This window comes from Coffea arabica, chromosome 9e, assembly GCF_036785885.1.
Source record: "Coffea arabica cultivar ET-39 chromosome 9e, Coffea Arabica ET-39 HiFi, whole genome shotgun sequence".
NCBI lineage: Eukaryota > Viridiplantae > Streptophyta > Magnoliopsida > Gentianales > Rubiaceae > Coffea > Coffea arabica.
This window is the reverse complement of record NC_092327.1, coordinates 22,108,827-22,135,744: the sequence shown is the minus strand read 5'-3', so window position 1 is coordinate 22,135,744 and position 26,918 is coordinate 22,108,827.

Here is a 26,918-nt window from a genome sequence, read left to right as displayed (position 1 = left end):
GGTTATTGATAAACGAAAAATGCAGTTCCAAATGATTGGAGGAATAAGGGGAAATGTCAGGAGAACGAATGAACGAAATAACGAATTGCTCCTTGTGAGCCGTATCCTTTTAATGAATGTGTTACTATCGCTTTCCATTGTAAATGTTTCTTGAATTATTGATACTCCATGTTTAATGTATTGGATTGATTATCTGATTATGTGTTCGGAACCTCATTGGGCTTTTAGCTCATCCCTTTAGTTTTGTTTTCCTTACAGGGGAAGGCGAGCGAGGACGTGAGCTTGAGATAGACTAGCCAATCTAGTTTTGTTTCTTTTGTTTCTTTTGTAGTGGTTCTCGCCTAGTGCTTGGCACGGGGTGGACGTATGAAGGATTGAGAACCCTTGTATATTTGATGTTTATATTCTCTTTTGGGTTGGCAATGTATATAAGTTCCGCTTTAAGTTTGGATCAATGCCCTATTTATTCTTGTGATTTATTTCAATTTTTAATTGAGGACTGTAGCGAACGACTGAGTCCCGGCGAGAGCTGGGCAGGCGGCCCGCCGAACCCTCTGGTACGCCTTAGGGGGAGGTGGGGTCGTTACAAAGCCTTTTGGCTGAACTGGGCCCTGCCCTTCGTTACTGATCGACTCGAACCAGAAGCGGACTCGGTCGGGCGATATGGTGACCCTGGGTGTGAACGTTGGTATACTCGAGTATTACCTTGTAGGTTGGTGGAGCCTGGCCAACGTCCAGCAGGGGGTGAATGAAATGAACGATCGAACGAGGGGTTTACTTACAAAAATGCATTTACAAATGATTGGAGGAATAACGGAAATGACAGGAGAACGAACGAACGAACGAACAAATAGCTCCCTGTGAGCCTCTATCCTTTTAATGTATGCGTTATTATCGCTTTCCATTGTAATTGTTTCTTGAATTATTGATTATCGATGGTTAATGTATTGGCTTTGTTGTTGAATATATGTTCGGAACCTCACTGAGCTTCTAGCTCACACATTTAGTTTTGTTTTCCTTAACAGGGGGATGCGAGCAAGGACGAGAGCCCAGTGTAGGTTAGCCTAGTCTAGTTTTGTGTTTTGTAATGGTTCTCGACCTAGTGCTTGGCACGGGCTGGATGTATGACGCATTGAGAACCTTTGTATATTCGATATTTGTACTTCCTTTTGAGATAGAAATGTATATAAGTTTTGCATTAAGTTTTGGATTGTTATTTCATTTGATCTTATGGTTTTATTTCGGATTTGATTGAGGTTCGACTGAGTCCCGGCAAGAGTTGGGCAGGCGGTCCGCCGAACCCTCTACTTCGCCTTACGGGGAGGTGGGGCTGTCACAGGTGGTATCAGAGCCTGTTTCGCGTGGTCTCTGTGCGGAGTGAGCCTGGACTGAGTGGTGAATAGGTATGAAGGACTAAGTGCTCTTTCGAGCATAAGCTATGAACCTTGAAGTGTTATAGGTCTTAAATCTTTCTCATGGTATCTAAGGACCATAGATAGGTATGTCGGGTAGGAATTTCGATTTGTAGATGGTTTACTCTTGGGACTGGCCAGCTCGAGATGTGAATTGTCTTATTTCGGATTCTCATGCACGAGTACTCCAGAGTTGAGGTGATGCTAGCTACTAGGTACTTGAGACTTGCATTTTGGGAACATGAACAGGCTTTGTCTGGCTAGAATGAGCACAAGAGGTCAATGGATATATAGTTTGGATAGTAAGTGACGTGAGAGACCGGACGGGATTATTCAGCTGAAACTAGGACGATATCGCCTTTTAATTTGATTTGCCCTTATATTATTGTTACACATGACGTTAGTTGGTGTATTTGTGCATATGATTATCTGTCTAATTTGATATGCCTTTGTGTATTTGAACATCTGTCTTCTTGATAAATGGTGTGTTATGTGTGCATATGTTTAATTGTGTATTTGGTATGCTGGAATTTGTTACTTTAGTCAATTTACTGTGTTTATTCACTAAATTACCTTTTTGGGGGAAAAGAAAAGAAAAGAGAGAGGGAAAACATATATATGGACGGGAGACGTAGTCGTGGACGTGGACGTGGCCGTGGGAATAAACGAGCTCAAGAGCCAAGAGAGGAAAGGGAAACAACAGCTGCACAAGAGCAAGGACCGAGGGTTGAAGCTGGGGACCAAATGGCGACGGCAATTCAACAAATGACAAACATCTTAGCAAGGTTGGTGGACCAACAAGGTCAAATACCTGTGAATCAACCTCCGAACCCTGAAATAGGAGAAGATCGGGCTCTTGAGAGGTTTCAGAAGTTTGCTCCTCCGAAATTCCTTGGAGGGTCTGATCCGGATGTAGCCGAACAGTGACTGGAAGCCATGATCAACATCTTTGCAGCTTTGAACTATACCGAACAAAGGCAAGTGAACTTTGCGGTATTTCAATTTGAAGGACCGGCCCGAGCATGGTGGAACGTGATTAAGGCAAAGTGGGAAAGAGAACAAACTGTATGGACATGGGCTAACTTCCTAAGGGAATTTAATGAAAAGTATCTTCCACCTTTAGTCCAAGAAATGAGGGAGGATGAGTTTATTGGACTACGCCAGGGAACCTTAAGTGTGGCCGAATATGAAACGAAGTTCACCAAACTATCCAAGTTTGCTTCCGAATTAGTGGCCACGGAACCGAGAATGGTAAGACGATTTATACAGGGATTGAATCTGGAAATTCAAGAAGCACTAGCAGCGGTTCAAGTGAATACGTTTACAGAGGCCCTTGAGAAAGCCCAACGAATCGAGAATGCAAAAGCACAAATAAAAGCCTCCCAAAACCAAAAAAGGGGTACACCTGGTAGTGTGACTGAGGAACCAAGTGAATCGATAGTCCCTTCCAAAGTGCAGAAAGTGAACTTTTTGTCCCACCCACCATGGACAATAGGGGCGTTAGATGAACGATCTACAAAAGGAAGTCAAGTAGGTCATGAGGAGATTTTTCAAAAAAGCCAACAAGTGGCTTCTTCCTTGACTTGTGTCTACTGTGGAAAGGCCAATCACACTGAGAGTGATTGTTGGAGGAAAGGGCGGAAATGTTTGATTTGCGGGAGTGGTGACCACCAGGTTAGCAACTGTCCGAGGAAACAGTCACGTGAAAGTAGTACTCAGCAACTGGAGGGCACTAAACCAAAATCAGCGAATGAAAAAGGGAACCGAACAAAAGTACTGGCAAGGGTATATGCCTTAGACAACCAACAAGCTCCTGAGCCATCTGAAGGTAAAAATTTCGAGGACGAAATTTCTTAAGGGGGAGAGAGTGTGAGGACTTGCAAATTCCTTATATATTTCTCGAAAATTTCCTTTTATTTGAAAATTATTTGGAAAATACTATTCTAGACCATCTTACTACCCAATCACCCTAGAAAAAGTGCCAATGATCATAGAAAATTAGGGTTTTCCTTTCCGATTTCTATTCGAAGTGAAATAGGGTTTTTCGTGTACCCGTAGTGTAATTATCCGGTATGGAGTAAGGATCAAATTTGGTGCTTAAGAGTGACTTTTAGTTGACAAATAATATGTGAATAGAAGCAATGATATAAAGTTAGTGAATAGGAAGTAAAAACCCAAGTATGTGTAATTTAAGGAAAACGGTTAGAACTGACGTGTACCATTCGTTACTGAGTGAGTGCACCGATTAAACCCTATTTTATTTCTTTAATCTCCTCATTTTATTTTGACGAATTAACCCTCAAAATATCTTATACATGAGTCACCATGGTGGGCCAAAGGAAGAAGGAAGAAAACTCTAGAAAGGACACATGTCAAGCCCTTATTGGAAGGAGCTTTGACTAATTTGTATCAACCATCATAAAACAAGAATTTAACCAAATATTCTCCATTTCTTCACCACCTTTGCCGAAAATAGAGAGAGAAAAAGGGGAGAGAAACTTCATCTTCATCAACTAAATTTCTTGCCTAATCTTAAAGTCCAACCATAAATCTTGGGAATCACTTCACCAAAAACTACTCTTTAGGGAAGATTAGAGCTTTGTATGGCAAGATTTTGAAGGAAAGGTTGTGGTCTTCTCCTACAAGCATCCTAGGAAGGTATCATGGCTTTTCACCCCTTTCTTTTTCCCAATTTTGGTTAAATATGGCTAGAAACTTTTAATTTTGAGTTACAACGGTTAATTAGTGAGTTTTGTTGGAGTTGGGGGGATGATTAGCTAGGGTTTCATTTTCAGCTTTGATTATGATCATATATCCTTTAATTGATGTTATGAAGTTGCTAGTTGGAGGTTTTGATGATTTAAACCCAACAAACATGAAATTCTAGCAGTAAAGTTCTAATTCCAGGTTTAAATTCTCACAAAACACCATTCTGCCCGTTTTTGTTTCATCATGATAGAGGCTGAATTAGACTTTGGATGAAACATGAAAGTTGTATAGAATGATGATTTATAGGTGCCTGAAAAATTTCAGCTCAATCGGAGCAACGTAGCCTGTGAAAAGACCGAAATACCCCTTCTTCCCTATATTTATTCGAAACTGATAATCAGCTTCTGTAATTGGATGTTTTGACCAGGAGTACTACTAAATTGGTTGAAGATGTCTTCTTAAGAATTATAGCCTTGTATCTTAGCTTTCAAATGGCTTTAGAATTACTTGAATTGGAGTTGTGTGTACTGAGATATGAGTGAATAAAGCAGGACTGCTAGTTGATTTCCGCCGTGAATTTTGAACTGGAAAATCTGGAGATGTTTTGGTATATTTGACCTAGTTAGGGTGAGAACTGGACTGAGTGGTCTTAATGAAATTTGTAGGTCTTTGTCTTAGCTTTCCAACGCCTCCAAGAACGCCTTAAACGGACTTTGGTAGCCTGCGATATGGCCATTTAAATGTTGTACGGTTAATTAGCCGATTAGTTGGAACTTGGTTCTGGGAATTGGGAATTTGACTAGGTTACACTGGAATTTGGACTATGAAACCCTAGTTATTTTTGTCCACGGGTCCAAATATCCTCGTTTCACTTTAAAGTCTTTTTATACGTTCCACTCATCATTTGTCGAGTTTCTTTGACTTCACCTATTTGTTTGCGCTAGATGAGCTGTAATATTCTTTCTCGTTTAATCTTAGGTTTTCTCGGTGACTGAGGATAATATCCGGAAGGATATTTTGCACGTTGTTTTGCGTACATAGGTGAGTGTTCCTTGTTTGTTATATTCTCCTTGACTTCATGACTTGTTGTTATTGTTTGATAATGTGTTAAGTGTTTCCAATAATTTCCAAAACGAATTTTCTAGACGAGCATGCACTTTATCGCTCTCGACCGAACCGAAACGTGAAATTTTCAACGATTTAATGATTGATACATTAGTTGGGCATGATGTAAGCCTTTTGGCTGAACTGGGCCCTGCCTTTCGTTACCGATCGACTCGAGCCAGAAGTGGACTCGATCAGGCGATATGGTGACCCTGGGTGTGAACGTTGGTATACTCGAGTATTACCTTGTAGGTTGGTGGAGCCTGGCCAACGTCCAGGAGGGGGTGAATGAAATGAACGATCGAACGAGGGGTTTACTTACAAAAATGCATTTACAAATGATTGGAGGAATAAGGGGAATGACAGGAGAACGAACGAACGAACGAACGAATAAATGGCTCCCTGTGAGCCCGTATCCTTTTAATGTATGTGTTATTATCGCTTTCCATTGTAAATGTTTCTTGAATTATTGATTATCGATGGTTAATGTATTGGCTTTGTTGTTGAATATGTGTTCGGAACCTCACTGAGCTTTTAGCTCACCCCTTTAGTTTTGTTTTCCTTAACAGGGGGATGCGAGCAAGGACGAGAGCCCAGTGTAGGTTAGCCTAGTCTAGTTTTATGTTTTGTGATGGTTCTCGCCCTAGTGCTTGGCACGGACTGGATGTATGACGCATTGAGAACCTTTGTATATTCGATATTTATACTTCCTTTTGTGATAGAAATGTATATAAGTTTCGCTTTAAGTTTTGGATTGTTATTTCATTTGATCTTGTGGTTTTATTTCGGATTTGATTGAGGTTCGACTGAGTCCCGGCGAGAGTTGGGCAGGCGGTCCGTCGAACCCTCTGGTTCGCCTTAGGGAGAGGTAGGGCTGTCACAGGTGGTATCAGAGCCTGTTTCGCGTGGTCTCTGCGCGGAGTGAGCCTGGACTGAGTGGTGAATAGGTATGAAGGACTAAGTGCTCGTTCAAGCACAAGCTATGAACCCTGAAGTGTTATAGGTCTTAAATCTTTCTCATGGTATCTAAGGACCATAGATAGGTAAGTCGGGTAGGAATTTCGATTTGTAGATGGTTTACTCTTGGGACTGGCCAGCTCGAGATGTGAATTGTCTTATTTCGGATTCTCGTGCCCGAGTACTCCAGAGTTGAGGCGATGCTAGCTACTAGGTACTTGAGAGTTGCATTTTGGGAACATGAACAGGCTTTGTCTGGTTAGAATGAGCACAAGAGGTCAATGGATATCTAGTTTGGATAGTAACTGACGTGAGAGACTGGACGGGGTTATTCAGCTGAAACTAGTACGATATCGCCTTTTCTTTTGATTTGCTCTTATATTATTGTTACACATGACGTTAGTTGGTGTATTTGTCCATATGATTATCTGTCTAATTTGATATGCCTTTGTGTATTTGAACATCTGTCTTCTTGATATATGGTGTGTTATGTGTGCATATGTTTAATTGTGTATTTGGTATGCTGGAATTTGTTACTTTAGTCAATTTACTGTGTTTATTCACTAAATTACCTTTTTGGGGGAAAAGAAAAGAAAAGAGAGAGGGAAAACATATATATGGATGGAAGACATAGTCGTGGACGTGGACGTGGCCGTGGGAATAAACGAGCTGAAGAGCCAAGAGAGGAAAGGGAAACAACAGCTGCACAAGAGCAAGGACCGAGGGTTGATGCCGGGGACCAAATGGCGACGGCAATTCAACAAATGACAAACATCTTAGCAAGGTTGGTGGACCAACAAGGTCAAATACCTGTGAATCAACCTCCGAACCCTGAAATAGGAGAAGATCGGGCTCTTGAGAGGTTTCAGAAGTTTGCTCCTCCGAAATTCCTTGGAGGGTCTGATCCGGATGTAGCCGAATAGTGGCTGGAAGCCATGATGAACATCTTTGCAGCTTTGAACTATACCGAACAAAGGCAAGTGAACTTTACGGTATTTCAATTTGAAGGACCGGCCCGAGTATGGTGGAACGTGATTAAGACAAAGTGGGAAAGAGAACAAACCGTATGGACATGGGCTAACTTCCTAAGGGAATTTAATGAAAAGTATCTTCCACCTTTAGTCCAAGAAATGAGGGAGGATGAGTTTATTGGACTACGCCAGGGAACCTTAAGTGTGTCCGAATATGAAACGAAGTTCACCAAACTATCCAAGTTTGCTTCCGAATTAGTGGCCACGGAACCGAGAAGGGTAAGACAATTTATACAGGGATTGAATCTGGAAATTCAAAAAGCACTAGCAGCGGTTCAAGTGAATACGTTTACGGAGGCCCTTGAGAAAGCCCAACGAATCGAGAATGCAAAAGCACAAATAAAAGCCTCCCAAAACCGAAAAAGGGGTACACCTGGTAGTGTGACTGAGGAACCAAGTGAATCGATAGTCCCTTCCAAAGTGCAGAAAGTGAACTTTTTGTCCCACCCACCATGGACAATAGGGGCGTTAGATGAACGATCTACAAAAGGAAGTCAAGTAGGCCATGGGGAGATTTTTCAAAAAAGCCAACAATTGGCTTCTTCCTTGACTTGTGGCTACTGTGGAAAGGCCAATCACACTGAGAGTGATTGTTGGAGGAAAGGGCGGAAATGTTTGATTTGCGCGAGTGGTGACCACCAGGTTAGCAACTGTCCGAGGAAACAGTCACGTGAAAGTAGAACTTAGCAACTGGAGGACACTAAACCAAAATCAGCGAATGAAAAGGGAACCGAACAAAAGTACCGGCATGGGTATATGCCTTAGACAACAAACAAGCTCCTGAGCCATCTGAAGGTAAAAATTTCGAGGTCGAAATTTCTTAAGGGGGAGAGAGTGTGAGGACTTACAAATTCCTTATATATTTCTCGAAAATTTCCTTTTATTTGAGAATTATTTGGAAAATACTATTCTAGACCATCTTACTACTCAATCACCCTCGAAAAAGTGCCAATGATCATAGGAAATTAGGGTTTTCCTTTCCGATTTCAATTCGAAGTGAAATAGGGTTTTTCGTGTACCCGTAGTGTAATTATCCGGATTAGAGTAAGGATCAAATTTGGTGAGTGACTTTTAGGTGAGAAATAATATGTGATTAGAAGCTATGATATAAAGTTAGTGAATCGGAAGTAAAAACCCTAGTACGTGTAATTTAAGGAAAACGGTTAGAACTAACGTGTACCGTTCGTTACCGAGTGAGTGCACCGATTAAACCCTACTTTATTTCTTTAATCTCCTCATTTTATTTTGACTAATTAACCCTCAAAATATCTTATACATGAGTCACCATGGTGGCCCAAAGGAAGAAGGAAGAAAACTCTAGAAAGGACACATGTCAAGCCCTTATTGGAAGGAGCTTTGACTAATTTGTATCAACCATCATAAAACAAGAATTTAACCAAATCTTCTCCATTTCTTCACCACCTTTGCCGAAAATAGAGAGAGAAAAAGGGGAGAGAAACTTCATCTTCATCAACTAAATTTCTTGCCTAATCTTAAAGTCCAACCATAAATCTTGGGAATCACTTCACCAAAACTACTCTTTAGGGAAGATTAGAGCTTTGTATGGAAAGATTTTGAAGGAAAGGTTGTGGTCTTCTCCTACAAGCATCCTAGGAAGGTATCATGGCTTTTCACCCTTTTCTTTTTCCCAATTTTGGTTAAATATGGCTAGAAGCTTTTAATTTTGAGTTACAACGGTTAATTAGTGAGTTTTGTTGGAGTTGGGGGGATGATTAGCTAGGGTTTCATTTTCAGCATCATATATCCTTTAATTGATGTTATGAAGTTGCTAGTTGGAGGTTTTGATAAATTCTAGCAACAAAGTTCTAATTCCAGGTTTAAATTCTCACAAAACACCATTCTGCCTGTTTTTGTTTCATCATGATAGAGGCTGAATTAGACATCGTATAAAACATCAAAGTTGTAGAGAATGATGATTTATAGGTGCCTGAAAAATTTCAACTCAATCGGAGCAACGTAGCCTGTGAAAAGACCGAAATACCCCTTCTTCCCCATATTTATTGGAAACTGATAATCAGCTTCTGTAATTGGATGTTTTGACCAGGAGTACTACTGAATTGGTTGAAGATGTCTTCTTAAGAATTATAGCCTTGTATCTTAGCTTTCAAATGGCTTTAGAATTACTTGAATTGGAGTTGTATGCACGGAGATATGAGTGAATAAAGCAGGACTGCTAGTTGATTTCCGCCGTGAATTTCGAACTGGAAAATCTGGAGATGTTTTGGTATATTTGACCTAGTTAGGGTGAGAACTGGACTGAGTGGTCTTAATGAAATTTGTATGTCTTTGTCTTAGCTTTTCAACGCCTCCAAGAACGCCTTAAACGGACTTTGGTAGCCTGCGATATGGCCATTTAAATGTTGTACGGTTAATTAGCCGATTAGTTAGAACTTGGTTCTGGGAATTGGGAATTTGACTAGGTTACACTGGAATTTGGACTATGAAACCCTAGTTATTTTTGTCCACGGGTCCAAATGTCCTCGTTTCACTTTAAAGTCTTTTTATACGTTCCACTCATCATTTGTCGAGTTTCTTTGACTTCACCTAATTGTTTGCGCTAGATGAGCTGTAATATTCTTTCTCGTTTAATCTTAGGTTTTCTCGGTGACTGAGGATAATATCCGGAAGGATATTTTCCACGTTGTTTTGCGTACATAGGTGAGTGTTCCTTGTTTGTTATATTCTCCTTGACTTCATGACTTGTTGTTATTGTTTGATAATGTGTTAAGTGTTTCCAATAATTTCCAAAACGAATTTTCTAGACGAGCGTGTACTTTATCGCACTCGACCGAAACGAAACGTGAAATTTTCAACGATTTAATGATTGATACATTAGTTGGGCATGATGTAAGCCTTTTGGCTGAACTGGGCCCTGCCTTTCGTTACCGATCGACTCGAGCCAGAAGTGGACTCGATCAGGCGATATGGTGACCCTGGGTGTGAACGTTGGTATACTCGAGTATTACCTTGTAGGTTGGTGGAGCCTGGCCAACGTCCAGGAGGGGGTGAATGAAATGAACGATCGAACGAGGGGTTTACTTACAAAAATGCATTTACAAATGATTGGAGGAATAAGGGGAATGACAGGAGAACGAACGAACGAACGAACGAATAAATGGCTCCCTGTGAGCCCGTATCCTTTTAATGTATGTGTTATTATCGCTTTCCATTGTAAATGTTTCTTGAATTATTGATTATCGATGGTTAATGTATTGGCTTTGTTGTTGAATATGTGTTCGGAACCTCACTGAGCTTTTAGCTCACCCCTTTAGTTTTGTTTTCCTTAACAGGGGGATGCGAGCAAGGACGAGAGCCCAGTGTAGGTTAGCCTAGTCTAGTTTTATGTTTTGTGATGGTTCTCGCCCTAGTGCTTGGCACGGACTGGATGTATGACGCATTGAGAACCTTTGTATATTCGATATTTATACTTCCTTTTGTGATAGAAATGTATATAAGTTTCGCTTTAAGTTTTGGATTGTTATTTCATTTGATCTTGTGGTTTTATTTCGGATTTGATTGAGGTTCGACTGAGTCCCGGCGAGAGTTGGGCAGGCGGTCCGTCGAACCCTCTGGTTCGCCTTAGGGAGAGGTAGGGCTGTCACAGGTGGTATCAGAGCCTGTTTCGCGTGGTCTCTGCGCGGAGTGAGCCTGGACTGAGTGGTGAATAGGTATGAAGGACTAAGTGCTCGTTCAAGCACAAGCTATGAACCCTGAAGTGTTATAGGTCTTAAATCTTTCTCATGGTATCTAAGGACCATAGATAGGTAAGTCGGGTAGCAATTTCGATTTGTAGATGGTTTACTCTTGGGACTGGCCAGCTCGAGATGTGAATTGTCTTATTTCGGATTCTCGTGCCCGAGTACTCCAGAGTTGAGGCGATGCTAGCTACTAGGTACTTGAGAGTTGCATTTTGGGAACATGAACAGGCTTTGTCTGGTTAGAATGAGCACAAGAGGTCAATGGATATCTAGTTTGGATAGTAACTGACGTGAGAGACTGGACGGGGTTATTCAGCTGAAACTAGTACGATATCGCCTTTTCTTTTGATTTGCTCTTATATTATTGTTACACATGACGTTAGTTGGTGTATTTGTCCATATGATTATCTGTCTAATTTGATATGCCTTTGTGTATTTGAACATCTGTCTTCTTGATATATGGTGTGTTATGTGTGCATATGTTTAATTGTGTATTTGGTATGCTGGAATTTGTTACTTTAGTCAATTTACTGTGTTTATTCACTAAATTACCTTTTTGGGGGAAAAGAAAAGAAAAGAGAGAGGGAAAACATATATATGGATGGGAGACATAGTCGTGGACGTGGACGTGGCCGTGGGAATAAACGAGCTGAAGAGCCAAGAGAGGAAAGGGAAACAACAGCTGCACAAGAGCAAGGACCGAGGGTTGATGCCGGGGACCAAATGGCGACGGCAATTCAACAAATGACAAACATCTTAGCAAGGTTGGTGGACCAACAAGGTCAAATACCTGTGAATCAACCTCCGAACCCTGAAATAGGAGAAGATCGGGCTCTTGAGAGGTTTCAGAAGTTTGCTCCTCCGAAATTCCTTGGAGGGTCTGATCCGGATGTAGCCGAATAGTGGCTGGAAGCCATGATGAACATCTTTGCAGCTTTGAACTATACCGAACAAAGGCAAGTGAACTTTACGGTATTTCAATTTGAAGGACCGGCCCGAGTATGGTGGAACGTGATTAAGACAAAGTGGGAAAGAGAACAAACCGTATGGACATGGGCTAACTTCCTAAGGGAATTTAATGAAAAGTATCTTCCACCTTTAGTCCAAGAAATGAGGGAGGATGAGTTTATTGGACTACGCCAGGGAACCTTAAGTGTGTCCGAATATGAAACGAAGTTCACCAAACTATCCAAGTTTGCTTCCGAATTAGTGGCCACGGAACCGAGAAGGGTAAGACAATTTATACAGGGATTGAATCTGGAAATTCAAAAAGCACTAGCAGCGGTTCAAGTGAATACGTTTACGGAGGCCCTTGAGAAAGCCCAACGAATCGAGAATGCAAAAGCACAAATAAAAGCCTCCCAAAACCGAAAAAGGGGTACACCTGGTAGTGTGACTGAGGAACCAAGTGAATCGATAGTCCCTTCCAAAGTGCAGAAAGTGAACTTTTTGTCCCACCCACCATGAACAATAGGGGCGTTAGATGAACGATCTACAAAAGGAAGTCAAGTAGGCCATGGGGAGATTTTTCAAAAAAGCCAACAATTGGCTTCTTCCTTGACTTGTGGCTACTGTGGAAAGGCCAATCACACTGAGAGTGATTGTTGGAGGAAAGGGCGGAAATGTTTGATTTGCGCGAGTGGTGACCACCAGGTTAGCAACTGTCCGAGGAAACAGTCACGTGAAAGTAGAACTTAGCAACTGGAGGACACTAAACCAAAATCAGCGAATGAAAAGGGAACCGAACAAAAGTACCGGCATGGGTATATGCCTTAGACAACAAACAAGCTCCTGAGCCATCTGAAGGTAAAAATTTCGAGGTCGAAATTTCTTAAGGGGGAGAGAGTGTGAGGACTTACAAATTCCTTATATATTTCTCGAAAATTTCCTTTTATTTGAGAATTATTTGGAAAATACTATTCTAGACCATCTTACTACTCAATCACCCTCGAAAAAGTGCCAATGATCATAGGAAATTAGGGTTTTCCTTTCCGATTTCAATTCGAAGTGAAATAGGGTTTTTCGTGTACCCGTAGTGTAATTATCCGGATTAGAGTAAGGATCAAATTTGGTGAGTGACTTTTAGGTGAGAAATAATATGTGATTAGAAGCTATGATATAAAGTTAGTGAATCGGAAGTAAAAACCCTAGTACGTGTAATTTAAGGAAAACGGTTAGAACTAACGTGTACCGTTCGTTACCGAGTGAGTGCACCGATTAAACCCTACTTTATTTCTTTAATCTCCTCATTTTATTTTGACTAATTAACCCTCAAAATATCTTATACATGAGTCACCATGGTGGCCCAAAGGAAGAAGGAAGAAAACTCTAGAAAGGACACATGTCAAGCCCTTATTGGAAGGAGCTTTGACTAATTTGTATCAACCATCATAAAACAAGAATTTAACCAAATCTTCTCCATTTCTTCACCACCTTTGCCGAAAATAGAGAGAGAAAAAGGGGAGAGAAACTTCATCTTCATCAACTAAATTTCTTGCCTAATCTTAAAGTCCAACCATAAATCTTGGGAATCACTTCACCAAAACTACTCTTTAGGGAAGATTAGAGCTTTGTATGGCAAGATTTTGAAGGAAAGGTTGTGGTCTTCTCCTACAAGCATCCTAGGAAGGTATCATGGCTTTTCACCCTTTTCTTTTTCCCAATTTTGGTTAAATATGGCTAGAAGCTTTTAATTTTGAGTTACAACGGTTAATTAGTGAGTTTTGTTGGAGTTGGGGGGATGATTAGCTAGGGTTTCATTTTCAGCATCATATATCCTTTAATTGATGTTATGAAGTTGCTAGTTGGAGGTTTTGATAAATTCTAGCAACAAAGTTCTAATTCCAGGTTTAAATTCTCACAAAACACCATTCTGCCTGTTTTTGTTTCATCATGATAGAGGCTGAATTAGACATCGTATAAAACATCAAAGTTGTAGAGAATGATGATTTATAGGTGCCTGAAAAATTTCAACTCAATCGGAGCAACGTAGCCTGTGAAAAGACCGAAATACCCCTTCTTCCCCATATTTATTGGAAACTGATAATCAGCTTCTGTAATTGGATGTTTTGACCAGGAGTACTACTGAATTGGTTGAAGATGTCTTCTTAAGAATTATAGCCTTGTATCTTAGCTTTCAAATGGCTTTAGAATTACTTGAATTGGAGTTGTATGCACGGAGATATGAGTGAATAAAGCAGGACTGCTAGTTGATTTCCGCCGTGAATTTCGAACTGGAAAATCTGGAGATGTTTTGGTATATTTGACCTAGTTAGGGTGAGAACTGGACTGAGTGGTCTTAATGAAATTTGTAGGTCTTTGTCTTAGCTTTTCAACGCCTCCAAGAACGCCTTAAACGGACTTTGGTAGCCTGCGATATGGCCATTTAAATGTTGTACGGTTAATTAGCCGATTAGTTAGAACTTGGTTCTGGGAATTGGGAATTTGACTAGGTTACACTGGAATTTGGACTATGAAACCCTAGTTATTTTTGTCCACGGGTCCAAATGTCCTCGTTTCACTTTAAAGTCTTTTTATACGTTCCACTCATCATTTGTCGAGTTTCTTTGACTTCACCTAATTGTTTGCGCTAGATGAGCTGTAATATTCTTTCTCGTTTAATCTTAGGTTTTCTCGGTGACTGAGGATAATATCCGGAAGGATATTTTCCACGTTGTTTTGCGTACATAGGTGAGTGTTCCTTGTTTGTTATATTCTCCTTGACTTCATGACTTGTTGTTATTGTTTGATAATGTGTTAAGTGTTTCCAATAATTTCCAAAACGAATTTTCTAGACGAGCGTGTACTTTATCGCACTCGACCGAAACGAAACGTGAAATTTTCAACGATTTAATGATTGATACATTAGTTGGGCATGATGTAAGCCTTTTGGCTGAACTGGGCCCTGCCTTTCGTTACCGATCGACTCGAGCCAGAAGTGGACTCGATCAGGCGATATGGTGACCCTGGGTGTGAACGTTGGTATACTCGAGTATTACCTTGTAGGTTGGTGGAGCCTGGCCAACGTCCAGGAGGGGGTGAATGAAATGAACGATCGAACGAGGGGTTTACTTACAAAAATGCATTTACAAATGATTGGAGGAATAAGGGGAATGACAGGAGAACGAACGAACGAACGAACGAATAAATGGCTCCCTGTGAGCCCGTATCCTTTTAATGTATGTGTTATTATCGCTTTCCATTGTAAATGTTTCTTGAATTATTGATTATCGATGGTTAATGTATTGGCTTTGTTGTTGAATATGTGTTCGGAACCTCACTGAGCTTTTAGCTCACCCCTTTAGTTTTGTTTTCCTTAACAGGGGGATGCGAGCAAGGACGAGAGCCCAGTGTAGGTTAGCCTAGTCTAGTTTTATGTTTTGTGATGGTTCTCGCCCTAGTGCTTGGCACGGACTGGATGTATGACGCATTGAGAACCTTTGTATATTCGATATTTATACTTCCTTTTGTGATAGAAATGTATATAAGTTTCGCTTTAAGTTTTGGATTGTTATTTCATTTGATCTTGTGGTTTTATTTCGGATTTGATTGAGGTTCGACTGAGTCCCGGCGAGAGTTGGGCAGGCGGTCCGTCGAACCCTCTGGTTCGCCTTTGGGAGAGGTAGGGCTGTCACAGGTGGTATCAGAGCCTGTTTCGCGTGGTCTCTGCGCGGAGTGAGCCTGGACTGAGTGGTGAATAGGTATGAAGGATTAAGTGCTCGTTCGAGCATAAGTTATGAACCCTGAAGTGTTATAGGTCTTAAATCTTTCTCATGGTATCTAAGGACCATAGATAGGTAAGTCGGGTAGGAATTTTGATTTGTAGATGGTTTACTCTTGGGACTGGCCAGCTCGAGATGTGAATTGTCTTATTTCGGATTCTCGTGCCCGAGTACTCCAGAGTTGAGGCGATGCTAGCTACTAGGTACTTGAGACTTGCATTTTGGGAACATGAACAGGCTTTGTCTGGTTAGAATGAGCACAAGAGGTCAATGGATATCTAGTTTGGATAGTAACTGACGTGAGAGACTGGACGGGGTTATTCAGCTAAAACTAGTACGATATCGCCTTTTCTTTTGATTTGCTCTTATATTATTGTTACACATGACGTTAGTTGGTGTATTTGTCCATATGATTATCTGTCTAATTTGATATGCCTTTGTGTATTTGAACATCTGTCTTCTTGATATATGGTGTGTTATGTGTGCATATGTTTAATTGTGTATTTGGTATGCTGGAATTTGTTACTTTAGTCAATTTACTGTGTTTATTCACTAAATTACCTTTTTGGGGGAAAAGAAAAGAAAAGAGAGAGGGAAAACATATATATGGATGGGAGACATAGTCGTGGACGTGGACGTGGCCGTGGGAATAAACGAGCTGAAGAGCCAAGAGAGGAAAGGGAAACAACAGCTGCACAAGAGCAAGGACCGAGGGTTGATGCCGGGGACCAAATGGCGACGGCAATTCAACAAATGACAAACATCTTAGCAAGGTTGGTAGACCAACAAGGTCAAATACCTGTGAATCAACCTCCGAACCCTGAAATAGGAGAAGATCGGGCTCTTGAGAGGTTTCAGAAGTTTGCTCCTCCGAAATTCCTTGGAGGGTCTGATCCGGATGTAGCCGAATAGTGGCTGAAGGCCATGATGAACATCTTTGCAGCTTTGAACTATACCGAACAAAGGCAAGTGAACTTTGCGGTATTTCAATTTGAAGGACCGGCCCGAGTATGGTGGAACGTGATTAAGACAAAGTGGGAAAGAGAACAAATCGTATGGACATGGGCTAACTTCCTAAGGGAATTTAATGAAAAGTATCTTCCACCTTTAGTCCAAGAAATGAGGGAGGATGAGTTTATTGGACTACGCCAGGGAACCTTAAGTGTGTCCGAATATGAAACGAAGTTCACCAAACTATCCAAGTTTGCTTCCGAATTAGTGGCCACGGAACCGAGAAGGGTAAGACGATTTATACAGGGATTGAATCTGGAAATTCAAAATGCACTAGCAGCGGTTCAAGTGAATACGTTTACGGAGGCCCTTGAGAAAGCCCAACGAATCGAGAATGCAAAAGCACAAATAAAAGCCTCCCAAAACCGAAAAAGGGGTACACCTGGTAGTGTGACTGAGGAACCAAGTGAATCGATAGTCCCTTCCAAAGTGCAGAAAGTGAACTTTTTGTCCCACCCACCATGGACAATAGGGGCGTTAGATGAACGATCTACAAAAGGAAGTCAAGTAGGCCATGGGGAGATTTTTAAAAAAAGCCAACAAGTGCCTTCTTCCTTGACTTGTGACTACTGTAGAAAGGCCAATCACACTGAGAGTGATTGTTGGAGGAAAGGGCGGAAATGTTTGATTTGCGGGAGTGGTGACCACCAGGTTAGCAACTGTCCGAGGAAACAGTCACGTGAAAGTAGAACTCAGCAACTGGAGGACACTAAACTAAAATCAGCGAATGAAAAGGGAACCGAACAAAAGTACCGGCAAGGGTATATGCCTTAGACAACAAACAAGCTCCTGAGCCATCTGAAGGTAAAAATTTCGAGGTCGAAATTTCTTAAGGGGGAGAGAGTGTGAGGACTTACAAATTCCTTATATATTTCTTGAAAATTTCCTTTTATTTGAGAATTATTTGGAAAATACTATTCTAGACCATCTTACTACTCAATCACCCTCGAAAAAGTGCCAATGATCATAGGAAATTAGGGTTTTCCTTTCCGATTTCAATTCGAAGTGAAATAGGGTTTTTCGTGTACCCGTAGTGTAATTATCCGGAATAGAGTAAGGATCAAATTTGGTGAGTGACTTTTAGGTGAGAAATAATATGTGATTAGAAGCTATGATATAAAGTTAGTGAATAGGAAGTAAAAACCCTAGTACGTGTAATTTAAGGAAAACGGTTAGAACTAACGTGTACCGTTCGTTACCGAGTGAGTGCACCGATTAAACCCTACTTTATTTCTTTAATCTCCTCATTTTATTTTGACTAATTAACCCTCAAAATATCTTATACATGAGTCACCATGGTGGCCCAAAGGAAGAAGGAAGAAAACTCTAGAAAGGACACATGTCAAGCCCTTATTGGAAGGAGCTTTGACTAATTTGTATCAACCATCATAAAACAAGAATTTAACCAAATCTTCTCCATTTCTTCACCACCTTTGCCGAAAATAGAGAGAGAAAAAGGGGAGAGAAACTTCATCTTCATCAACTAAATTTCTTGCCTAATCTTAAATTCCAACCATAAATCTTGGGAATCACTTCACCAAAACTACTCTTTAGGGAAGATTAGAGCTTTGTATGGCAAGATTTTGAAGGAAAGGTTGTGGTCTTCTCCTACAAGCATCCTAGGAAGGTATCATGGCTTTTCACCCTTTTCTTTTTCCCAATTTTGGTTAAATATGGCTTGAAGCTTTTAATTTTGAGTTACAACGGTTAATTAGTGAGTTTTGTTGGAGTTGGGGGGATGATTAGCTAGGGTTTCATTTTCAGCATCATATATCCTTTAATTGATGTTATGAAGTTGCTAGTTGGAGGTTTTGATGATTTAAACCCAACAAACATGAAATTCTAGCAACAAAGTTCTAATTCCAGGTTTAAATTCTCACAAAACACCATTCTGTCTGTTTTTGTTTCATCATGATAGAGGCTGAATTAGACATCATATAAAACATAAAAGTTGTAGAGAATGATGATTTATAGGTGCCTGAAAAATTTCAACTCAATCGGAGCAACGTAGCCTGTGAAAAGACCGAAATACCCCTGCTTCCCTTTATTTATCCGAAACTGATAATCAGCTTCTGTAATTGGATGTTTTGACCAGGAATAATACTGTATTGGTTGATGATGTCTTCTTAAGAATTATAGCCTTGTATCTTAGATTTCAAATGGCTTTGGAATTACCTGAATTGGAGTTGTGTGTACTGAGATATGAGTGAATAAAGCAGGACTGCTAGTTGATTTGAGCCGTGAATTTCGAACTTGGAAAATCTGGAGTTGTTTTGGTATATTTGACCTAGTTAGGGTGAGAACTGGACTGAGTGGTCTTCATGAAATTTGTAGGTCTTTGTCTTAGCTTTTTAATGCCTCCAAGAACGCCTTAAACGGTGTGACGACCCCACCTCCCCTTATGGCGTACCAGAGGGTTCGACGGGTCGCCTGCCCAACTCTCGCCAGGACTCACTCACTCGAATCACGTGCATACATCCATGTACCATAAATAACATCGCAATTAAAACTTATAATTTATATTGATACCAAATCAAGGTACAAAGCCTCAATATACCCAAACGGTTCAAAGTATATACAATCCCATAACAAAACATTCTATTCGAGGAATAGCGCGAGTACAAGTCAAAAGTCAAAATAACTAGACTACGCTAGTCTTTACACGTCTCACGCGTCACCCGTACCCCTGTAAGGAAAACAAAACTAATAGGGTGAGCCAGAGCTCAGTGATGTTCCAGATATCAAATTGTCCAGCAAACAAGATAATAACAAGGTAATAGTGAAATAGCGAGCAAACAAGTTCAAGTAAAGAGATAATACTTCAAGTAGTCAAGAAATGTGTGGATCATGTTCACAAGTAAGGATACAGTTGCTCATGTCACGGCTCCATCCCAACTTGATCAAATAGTAGTTGACACTCCGTCAACTTTCAAGTAATAACTAGTCCAGAAAGAAAACTCCACTTCTCGCCAGTCTCCGTCCACCAATCAACCCCCTTCTCCGGGCCCGCACGCCACACGAAACACGGGAGGTAATACTCGAGTATACCGAAATGCCGAGGAGATAACACTCCAATCGACTTTACTAGTGACCCAGGGTTTGTTATCCAATCGACCAGACCCTTGCCGACTCGACTCGATTAACTAGCCACAGGGTTTCTAGAATTCCAGGCATAATATAATTCATGTGCATGTAGAGCAAGTCAAGTAAAGTCGATAAACAAGAGCAAATTTGGATAGGGCAAGTGCGATAAATTACACCCTTGCTCTATCAAATCACATGTATATCACGTATTCACGTTGATCAAAGATAAATGGCAAATATCGAGTTCAATCAGATATTTGGAAGCACTCACCAAAATAGTGCCTCTAGTGCTGGTGTCTGGGTGGTACTCCGGGTTTGGAGTCCAAATCTGCGATAAAACTTAACTTGAGAACTTTGAAAATCAACTAAGGTTCGAAACTTAAGCGTTTCGTTCATTAAGAATCAAGAAATTGAAATTCACTTGAGAAATAGTCGTGAAATAGTGGCTCGCTTTTCAAACTGAAAAATTTGATAACATGTTTGCTTGGAGATGACTTTTGAGTCAAAAGTGCAAGTAAAACGGTTTCATAGTGATTCATATCGTTTTCCTAAGAGTACAAGTTCGGCCAAGTCCTAACGTATAACCCTCGATAAACAAAGTAGCAAAGGTCCTCGATAGTTCAAGTGATAATCACTTTTAACCTTTACTCAAGTTGCAAGTATAGTTTTCTAGTCCTCAAGCATAAATTTGGGCAGCATGCCCTTTGTGTTTACCAAATTTTCCAGCCATTTATGGCTTAATTATTTTTCCTCAACCAATCCCAAAGTCATACATATCATAGATTCAAGTAAATAGCCGTTCCATAGGCTCATAACAACAAAAGAACAAAAATCAAAGTGATAACAAGTGCGGAAATGTAACCTAGCAAAAGACAGATTTGACGTGTGGTTGCGGAAAGAACACATCCGAGGCTACGCTTATCGGATTGAGGTGTAACTTATACCGTTTCGAAGCTAAGATACAGGGGTACAATTTGCATGAAGATCACTTAGTCCAGTTTCCAATGTAACGTAGTCAAATTCCCAATTTACAGAACCAAAATCCAACTAGTCGGCTAATTAACCGTACTACCTTTAAATGACTATATCTCAGGTTACCAAGGTCCGATTAAGGTGTTCTTTGAGGCGTTTAAAAGATAAGACAGAATAATAAAACTTTCATGTTTTGGAAAATAGCTAAATCAGTACGGACCATAGTGAATAAATACGATTAACTGGATGAATTGTCCAAAACGGATCACTGGAATGCATCCTAAGCAGCGAGTGTATTTTGGCCTTTTCACAGTCTACATAGCTCCAATTATGCTGAAATTTTGTAAGCCCATATAAAATACCATTCTATACAACTTTCATGTTTTAAGCCAAGCCTAAATCGACCTCTAACTATGAGTACTAAAACCGGGCAGAATGTAAACATGAAATTCCAGAAATCTGGAATTTTTGGGATTTCATGACCATCTATTTATTTTCTTGCTTCAAACACTACCAAAGCCCCTTATATAATCTTATATACAACATATACCAACTATACAACAAGTTTAGGCAGAAATTTATTAAACCCTAACTTGCATATATCATCCAAAATCATCACAACAACTTGCATATCTTGTAATCAAGCCAAAACATGAACTAGATAACATCTTAAACCAAAATTTAAAAGAACAAGAACCATGATCAGATCTTATACCTCAAAGACAAAGCTTGGAAGAGTGATACTCCACCTCCTTTGGAAATTTTTAGTTCCCCTAGCTTCCCAACTCACAACTAACACTTTAATCGGTTTAGAAGTTTAATTTCTCACTTGGATGGCTAAAATCAAGAAGAAGGAAGTTGTTTCTTGCTCTCTCTTTCTCTCCTCTCTTGTTCGGCCAAGCAGCAGAAATAATGAAGGAAAAGGAGCAAAAATTGGGGATAAGAAGGAAGGCCATCTCTTGGTCAAGAAACCCTTAGGTGGCGACACTTGGCGCCACCACCTCCTCTCATTTGTCTCTTTCTTTTCCTTGCTATTTCTAACCCTAAATTTCGGTCAAGATAGCTGGCAAATGAGGAGATATTTTGCTCAAGTATTAATGAGCTTGTATAGTAAGAAAGTGGTGGTCAAGTGGTGCGTTCAATCGGTAGTGCGCGGTACCCGTCGGCGCGCGCCGTTTTTCTTAAAAACACACGTACTAGGGTTTTTACTTCCTATTCACTAACCTTATGTCATTGCAACTAATCACATATTATTTCTCACTTAAAAGTCATTTTTTCACCAAATTTGATCCTTGCTCCGTACCGAAAATTCATCCGGCAAAAAATCGCGAAAACCCTAATTTTACCCCAATCTTGAAACCAAAAGTGAAACCCTACTTTTTAGGTTTATTTGCACTTATTGTGGAATGATTGGGTAGTAGGGCTTTAATAAATAATAATTTCCAAATAAAAGGCATTTTTGAGGAAAATATAAGAAATTTGCGAGTCCTCACAAACGGACTTTGGTAGCCTGCGATATGGCCATTTAAATGTTGTACGGTTAATTAGCCGATTAGTTGGAATTTGGTTCTGGGAATTGGGAATTTAACTAGGTTACACTGGAATTTGGACTATGAAACCCTAGTTATTTTTGTCCACGGATCCAAATGTCCTCGTTTCACTTTAAAGTCTTTTTATACGTTCCACTCATCATTTGTCGAGTTTCTTTGACTTCACCTAATTGTTTGCGCTAGATGAGCGGTAATATTCTTTCTCGTTTAATCTTAGGTCTTCTCGGTGACTGAGGATAATATCCGAAAGGATAATTTGCACGTTGTTTTGCGTACATAGGTGAGTGTTCCTTGTTTGTTATATTCTCCTTGACTTCATGACTTGTTGTTATTGTTTGATAATGTGTTAAGTGTTTCCAATAATTTCCAAAATGAATTTTCTAGACGAGCGTGTACTTTATCGCGCTCGACCTAAATCAAACGTGAAATTTTCAACGATTTAATGATTGATACATTAGTTGTGCATGATGTAAGCCTTTTGGCTGAACTGGGCCCTGCCCTTCGTTATCGGTCGACTCGAGCCAGAAGCGGACTCGATCGGGCGATATGGTGACCCTGGGTGTGAACGTTGGTATACTCGAGTATTACCTTGTAGGTTGGTGGAGCCTGGCCAACGTCCAGGAGGGGGTGAATGAAATGAACGATCGAACGAGGGGTTTACTTACAAAAATGCATTTACAAATGATTGGAGGAATAAGGGGAATGACAGGAGAACGAACGAACGAACGAACGAACAAATGGCTCCCTGTGAGCCCGTATCCTTTTAATGCATGTGTTATTATCGTTTTCCATTGTAAATGTTTCTTGAATTATTGATTATCGATGGTTAATGTATTGGCTTTGTTGTTGAATATGTGTTCGGAACCTCACTGAGCTTTTAGCTCACCCCTTTAGTTTTGTTTTCCTTAACAGGGGGATGCGAGCAAGGACGAGAGCCCAGTGTAGGTTAGCCTAGTCTCGTTTTGTGTTTTGTAATGGTTCTCGCCCTAGTGCTTGGCACGGGTTGGATGTATGACGCATTGAGAACCTTTGTATATTCGATATTTATACTTCCTTTTGTGATAGAAATGTATATAAGTTTCGCTTTAAGTTTTGGATTGTTATTTCATTTGATCTTGTGGTTTTATTTCGGATTTGATTGAGGTTCGACTGAGTCCCGGCGAGAGTTGGGCAGGCGGTCCGCTGAACCCTCTGGTTCGCCTTAGGGGGAGGTGGGGCTGTCACAGGTGGTATCACAGCCTGTTTCGCGTGGTCTCTGCGCGGAGTGAGCCTGGACTGAGTGGTGAATAGGTATGAAGGACTAAGTGCTCGTTCGAGCATAAGCTATGAACCCTGAAGTGTTATAGGTCTTAAATCTTTCTCATGGTATCTAAGGACCATAGATAGGTATGTCGGGTAGGAATTTCGATTTGTAGATGGTTTACTCTTGGGACTGGCCAGCTCGAGATGTGAATTGTCTTATTTCGGATTCTCGTACCCGAGTACTCCAGAGTTGAGGCGATGCTACTTACTAGGTACTTGAGACTTGCATTTTGGAAACATGAACAGGATTTGTCTGGCTAGAATGAGCACAAGAGGTCAATGGATATCTAGTTTGGATAGTATGTGACGTGAGAGACCGGACGGGGTTATTCAGCTGAAACTAGGACGATATCGCTTTTTCTTTTGATTTGCCCTTATATTATTGTTACACATGACGTTAGTTGGTGTATTTGTGCATATGATTATCTGTCTAATTTGATATGCCTTTGTGTATTTGATCATCTGTCTTCTTGATATATGGTGTGTTATGTGTGTATATGTTTAATTGTGTATTTGGTATGCTGGAATTTGTTACTTTAGTCAATTTACTGTGTTTATTCACTAAATTACCTTTTTGGGGGAAAAGAAAAGAAAAGAGAGAGGGAAAACATATATATGGACGGGAGACGTAGTCGTGGACGTGGACGTGGCTGTGGTAATAAACGAGCTCAAGAGCCAAGAGAGGAAAGGGAAACAACAGTTGCACAAGAGCAAGGACCGAGAGTTGAATCCGGGGACCAAATGGCGACGGCAATTCAACAAATGACAAACATCTTAGCAAGGTTGGTGGACCAACAAGGTCAAATACCTGTGAATCAACCTCCGAACCCTGAAATAGGAGAAGATCGGGCTCTTGAGAGGTTTCAGAAGTTTGCTCCTTCGAAATTCCTTGGAGGGTCTGATCCGGCTGTAGCCGAACAGTGGCTGGAGGCCATGATCAACATCTTTGCAGTTTTGAACTATACCGAACAAAGGCAAGTGAACTTTGCGGTATTTCAATTTGAAGGACCGGCCCGAGCATGGTGGAACGTGATTAAGGCAAAGTGGGAAAGAGAACAAACTGTATGGACATGGGCTAACTTCCTAAGGGAATTTAATGAAAAGTATCTTCCACTTTTAGTCCAAGAAAGGAGGGAGGATGAGTTTATTGGACTACGCCAGGGAACCTTAAGTGTGGCCGAATATGAAACGAAGTTCACCAAACTATCCAAGTTTGCTTCCGAATTAGTGGCCACGGAACTGAGAAGGGTAAGACGATTTATACAGGGATTGAATCTGGAAATTCAAGAAGCACTAGCAGCGGTTCAAGTGAATACGTTTACGGAGGCCCTTGAGAAAGCCCAACGAATCGAGAATGCAAAAGCACAGATAAAAGCCTCTCAAAACCGAAAAAGGGGTACACCTGGTAGAGTGACTGAGGAACCAAGTGAATCGATAGTCCCTTCCAAAGTGCAGAAAGTGAACTTTTTGTCCCACCCACCATGGACAATAGGGGCGTTAGATGAACGATCTACAAAAGGAAGTCAAGTAGGCCATGGGGAGATTTTTAAAAAAAGCCAACAAGTGCCTTCTTCCTTGACTTGTGACTACTGTGGAAAGGCCAATCACACTGAGAGTGATTGTTGGAGGAAAGGGCGGAAATGTTTAATTTGCGGGAGTGGTGACCACCAGGTTAGCAACTGTCCGAGGAAACAGTCACGTGAAAGTAGTACTCAGCAACTGGATGGCACTAAACCAAAATTAGGGTATATGGCCATTTAAATGTAGTACGGTTAATTAGCCGATTAGTTGGAACTTCGTTCTGGGAATTGGGAATTTGACTTGGTTACACTGGAATTTGGACTATGAAACCCTAGTTATTTTTGTCCACGGGTCCAAATGTCCTCGTTTCACTTTAAAGTCTTTTTATACGTTCCACTTATCATTTGTCGAGTTTCTTTGACTTCACCTAATTGTTTGCGCTAGATGAGCTGTAATATTCTTTCTCGTTTAATCTTAGGTTTTTCTCGATGACTGAGGATAATATCCAGAAGGATATTTTGCACGTTGTTTTGCGTACATAGGTGAGTGTTCCTTTTTTGTTATATTCTCCTTGACTTCATGACTTGTTGTTATTGTTTGATAATGTGTTAAGTGTTTCCAATAATTTCCAAAACGAATTTTCTAGACGAGCATGTACTTTATCGCGCTCGACCTAAATGAAACGTGAAATTTTCAATGATTTAATGATTGATACATTAGTTGTGCATGATGTAAGCCTTTTGGCTGAACTGGGCCCTGCCCTTCATTATCGATCGACTCGAGCCAGAAGCGGACTCGGTCGGGCGATATGGTGACCCTGGGTGTGAACGTTGGTATACTTGAGTATTACCTTGTACGTTGGTGGAGCCTGGCCAACGTCCAGGAGGGGGTGAATGAAATGAACGATCGAACGAGGGGTTTACTTACAAAAATGCATTTACAAATGATTGGAGGAATAAGGGGAATGACAGGAGAACGAACGAACGAACGAACGAACGAACAAATGGCTCCCTGTGAGTCCGTATCCTTTTAATATATGTGTTATTATCGCTTTCCATTGTAAATATTTCTTGAATTATTGATTATCGATGGTTAATGTGTTGGCTTTGTTGTTGAATATGTGTTTGGAACCTCACTGAGCTTTTAGCTCACCCCTTTAGTTTTGTTTTCCTTAACAGGGGGATGCGCGCATGGACGAGAGCCCAGTGTAGGTTAGCCTAGTCTAGTTTTGTGTTTTGTAATGGTTCTCGCCCTAGTGCTTGGCACGGGCTGGATGTATGACGCATTGAGATAGAAATGTATATAAGTTTCGCTTTAAATTTTGGAGTGTTATTTCATTTGATCTTGTGGTTTTATTTTGGATTTGATTGAGGTTCGACTGTGTCCTGGCGAGAGCTGGGCAGGCGGTCCGCCGAACCCTCTGGTTCGCCTTAGGGGGAGGTGGGGCTATCACATTCTGACCCATTAGAGGACATGGAAGGTAAGATTCTGGTATTCCACCATTTGCCCATTAGAATGGTGTATCAGAATTACAATTTGGGAAGGAAGAAGAAACTAGACCAAAGAATTCAATGAGCCTGGCCAGTGAAGGGGTACAGATCTGTTAGCTAAGTATGATGCTCAATTTAATCATGAGAAGGAAGTAATAAAATTTTTGTATCCCGGAGAAGACGATGATAATGAATTTCGAGTACGAAATTCTTTTAAGGGGGAGAGAGTGTGAGAACCCGTGGATTTTCTTATTTTCTAGACTTTATTTTATTTAATTGCTAGGCTTTTCTATATTTTCTTTATTAGAAAAATTTTCTAGATAATTTTTATGAGT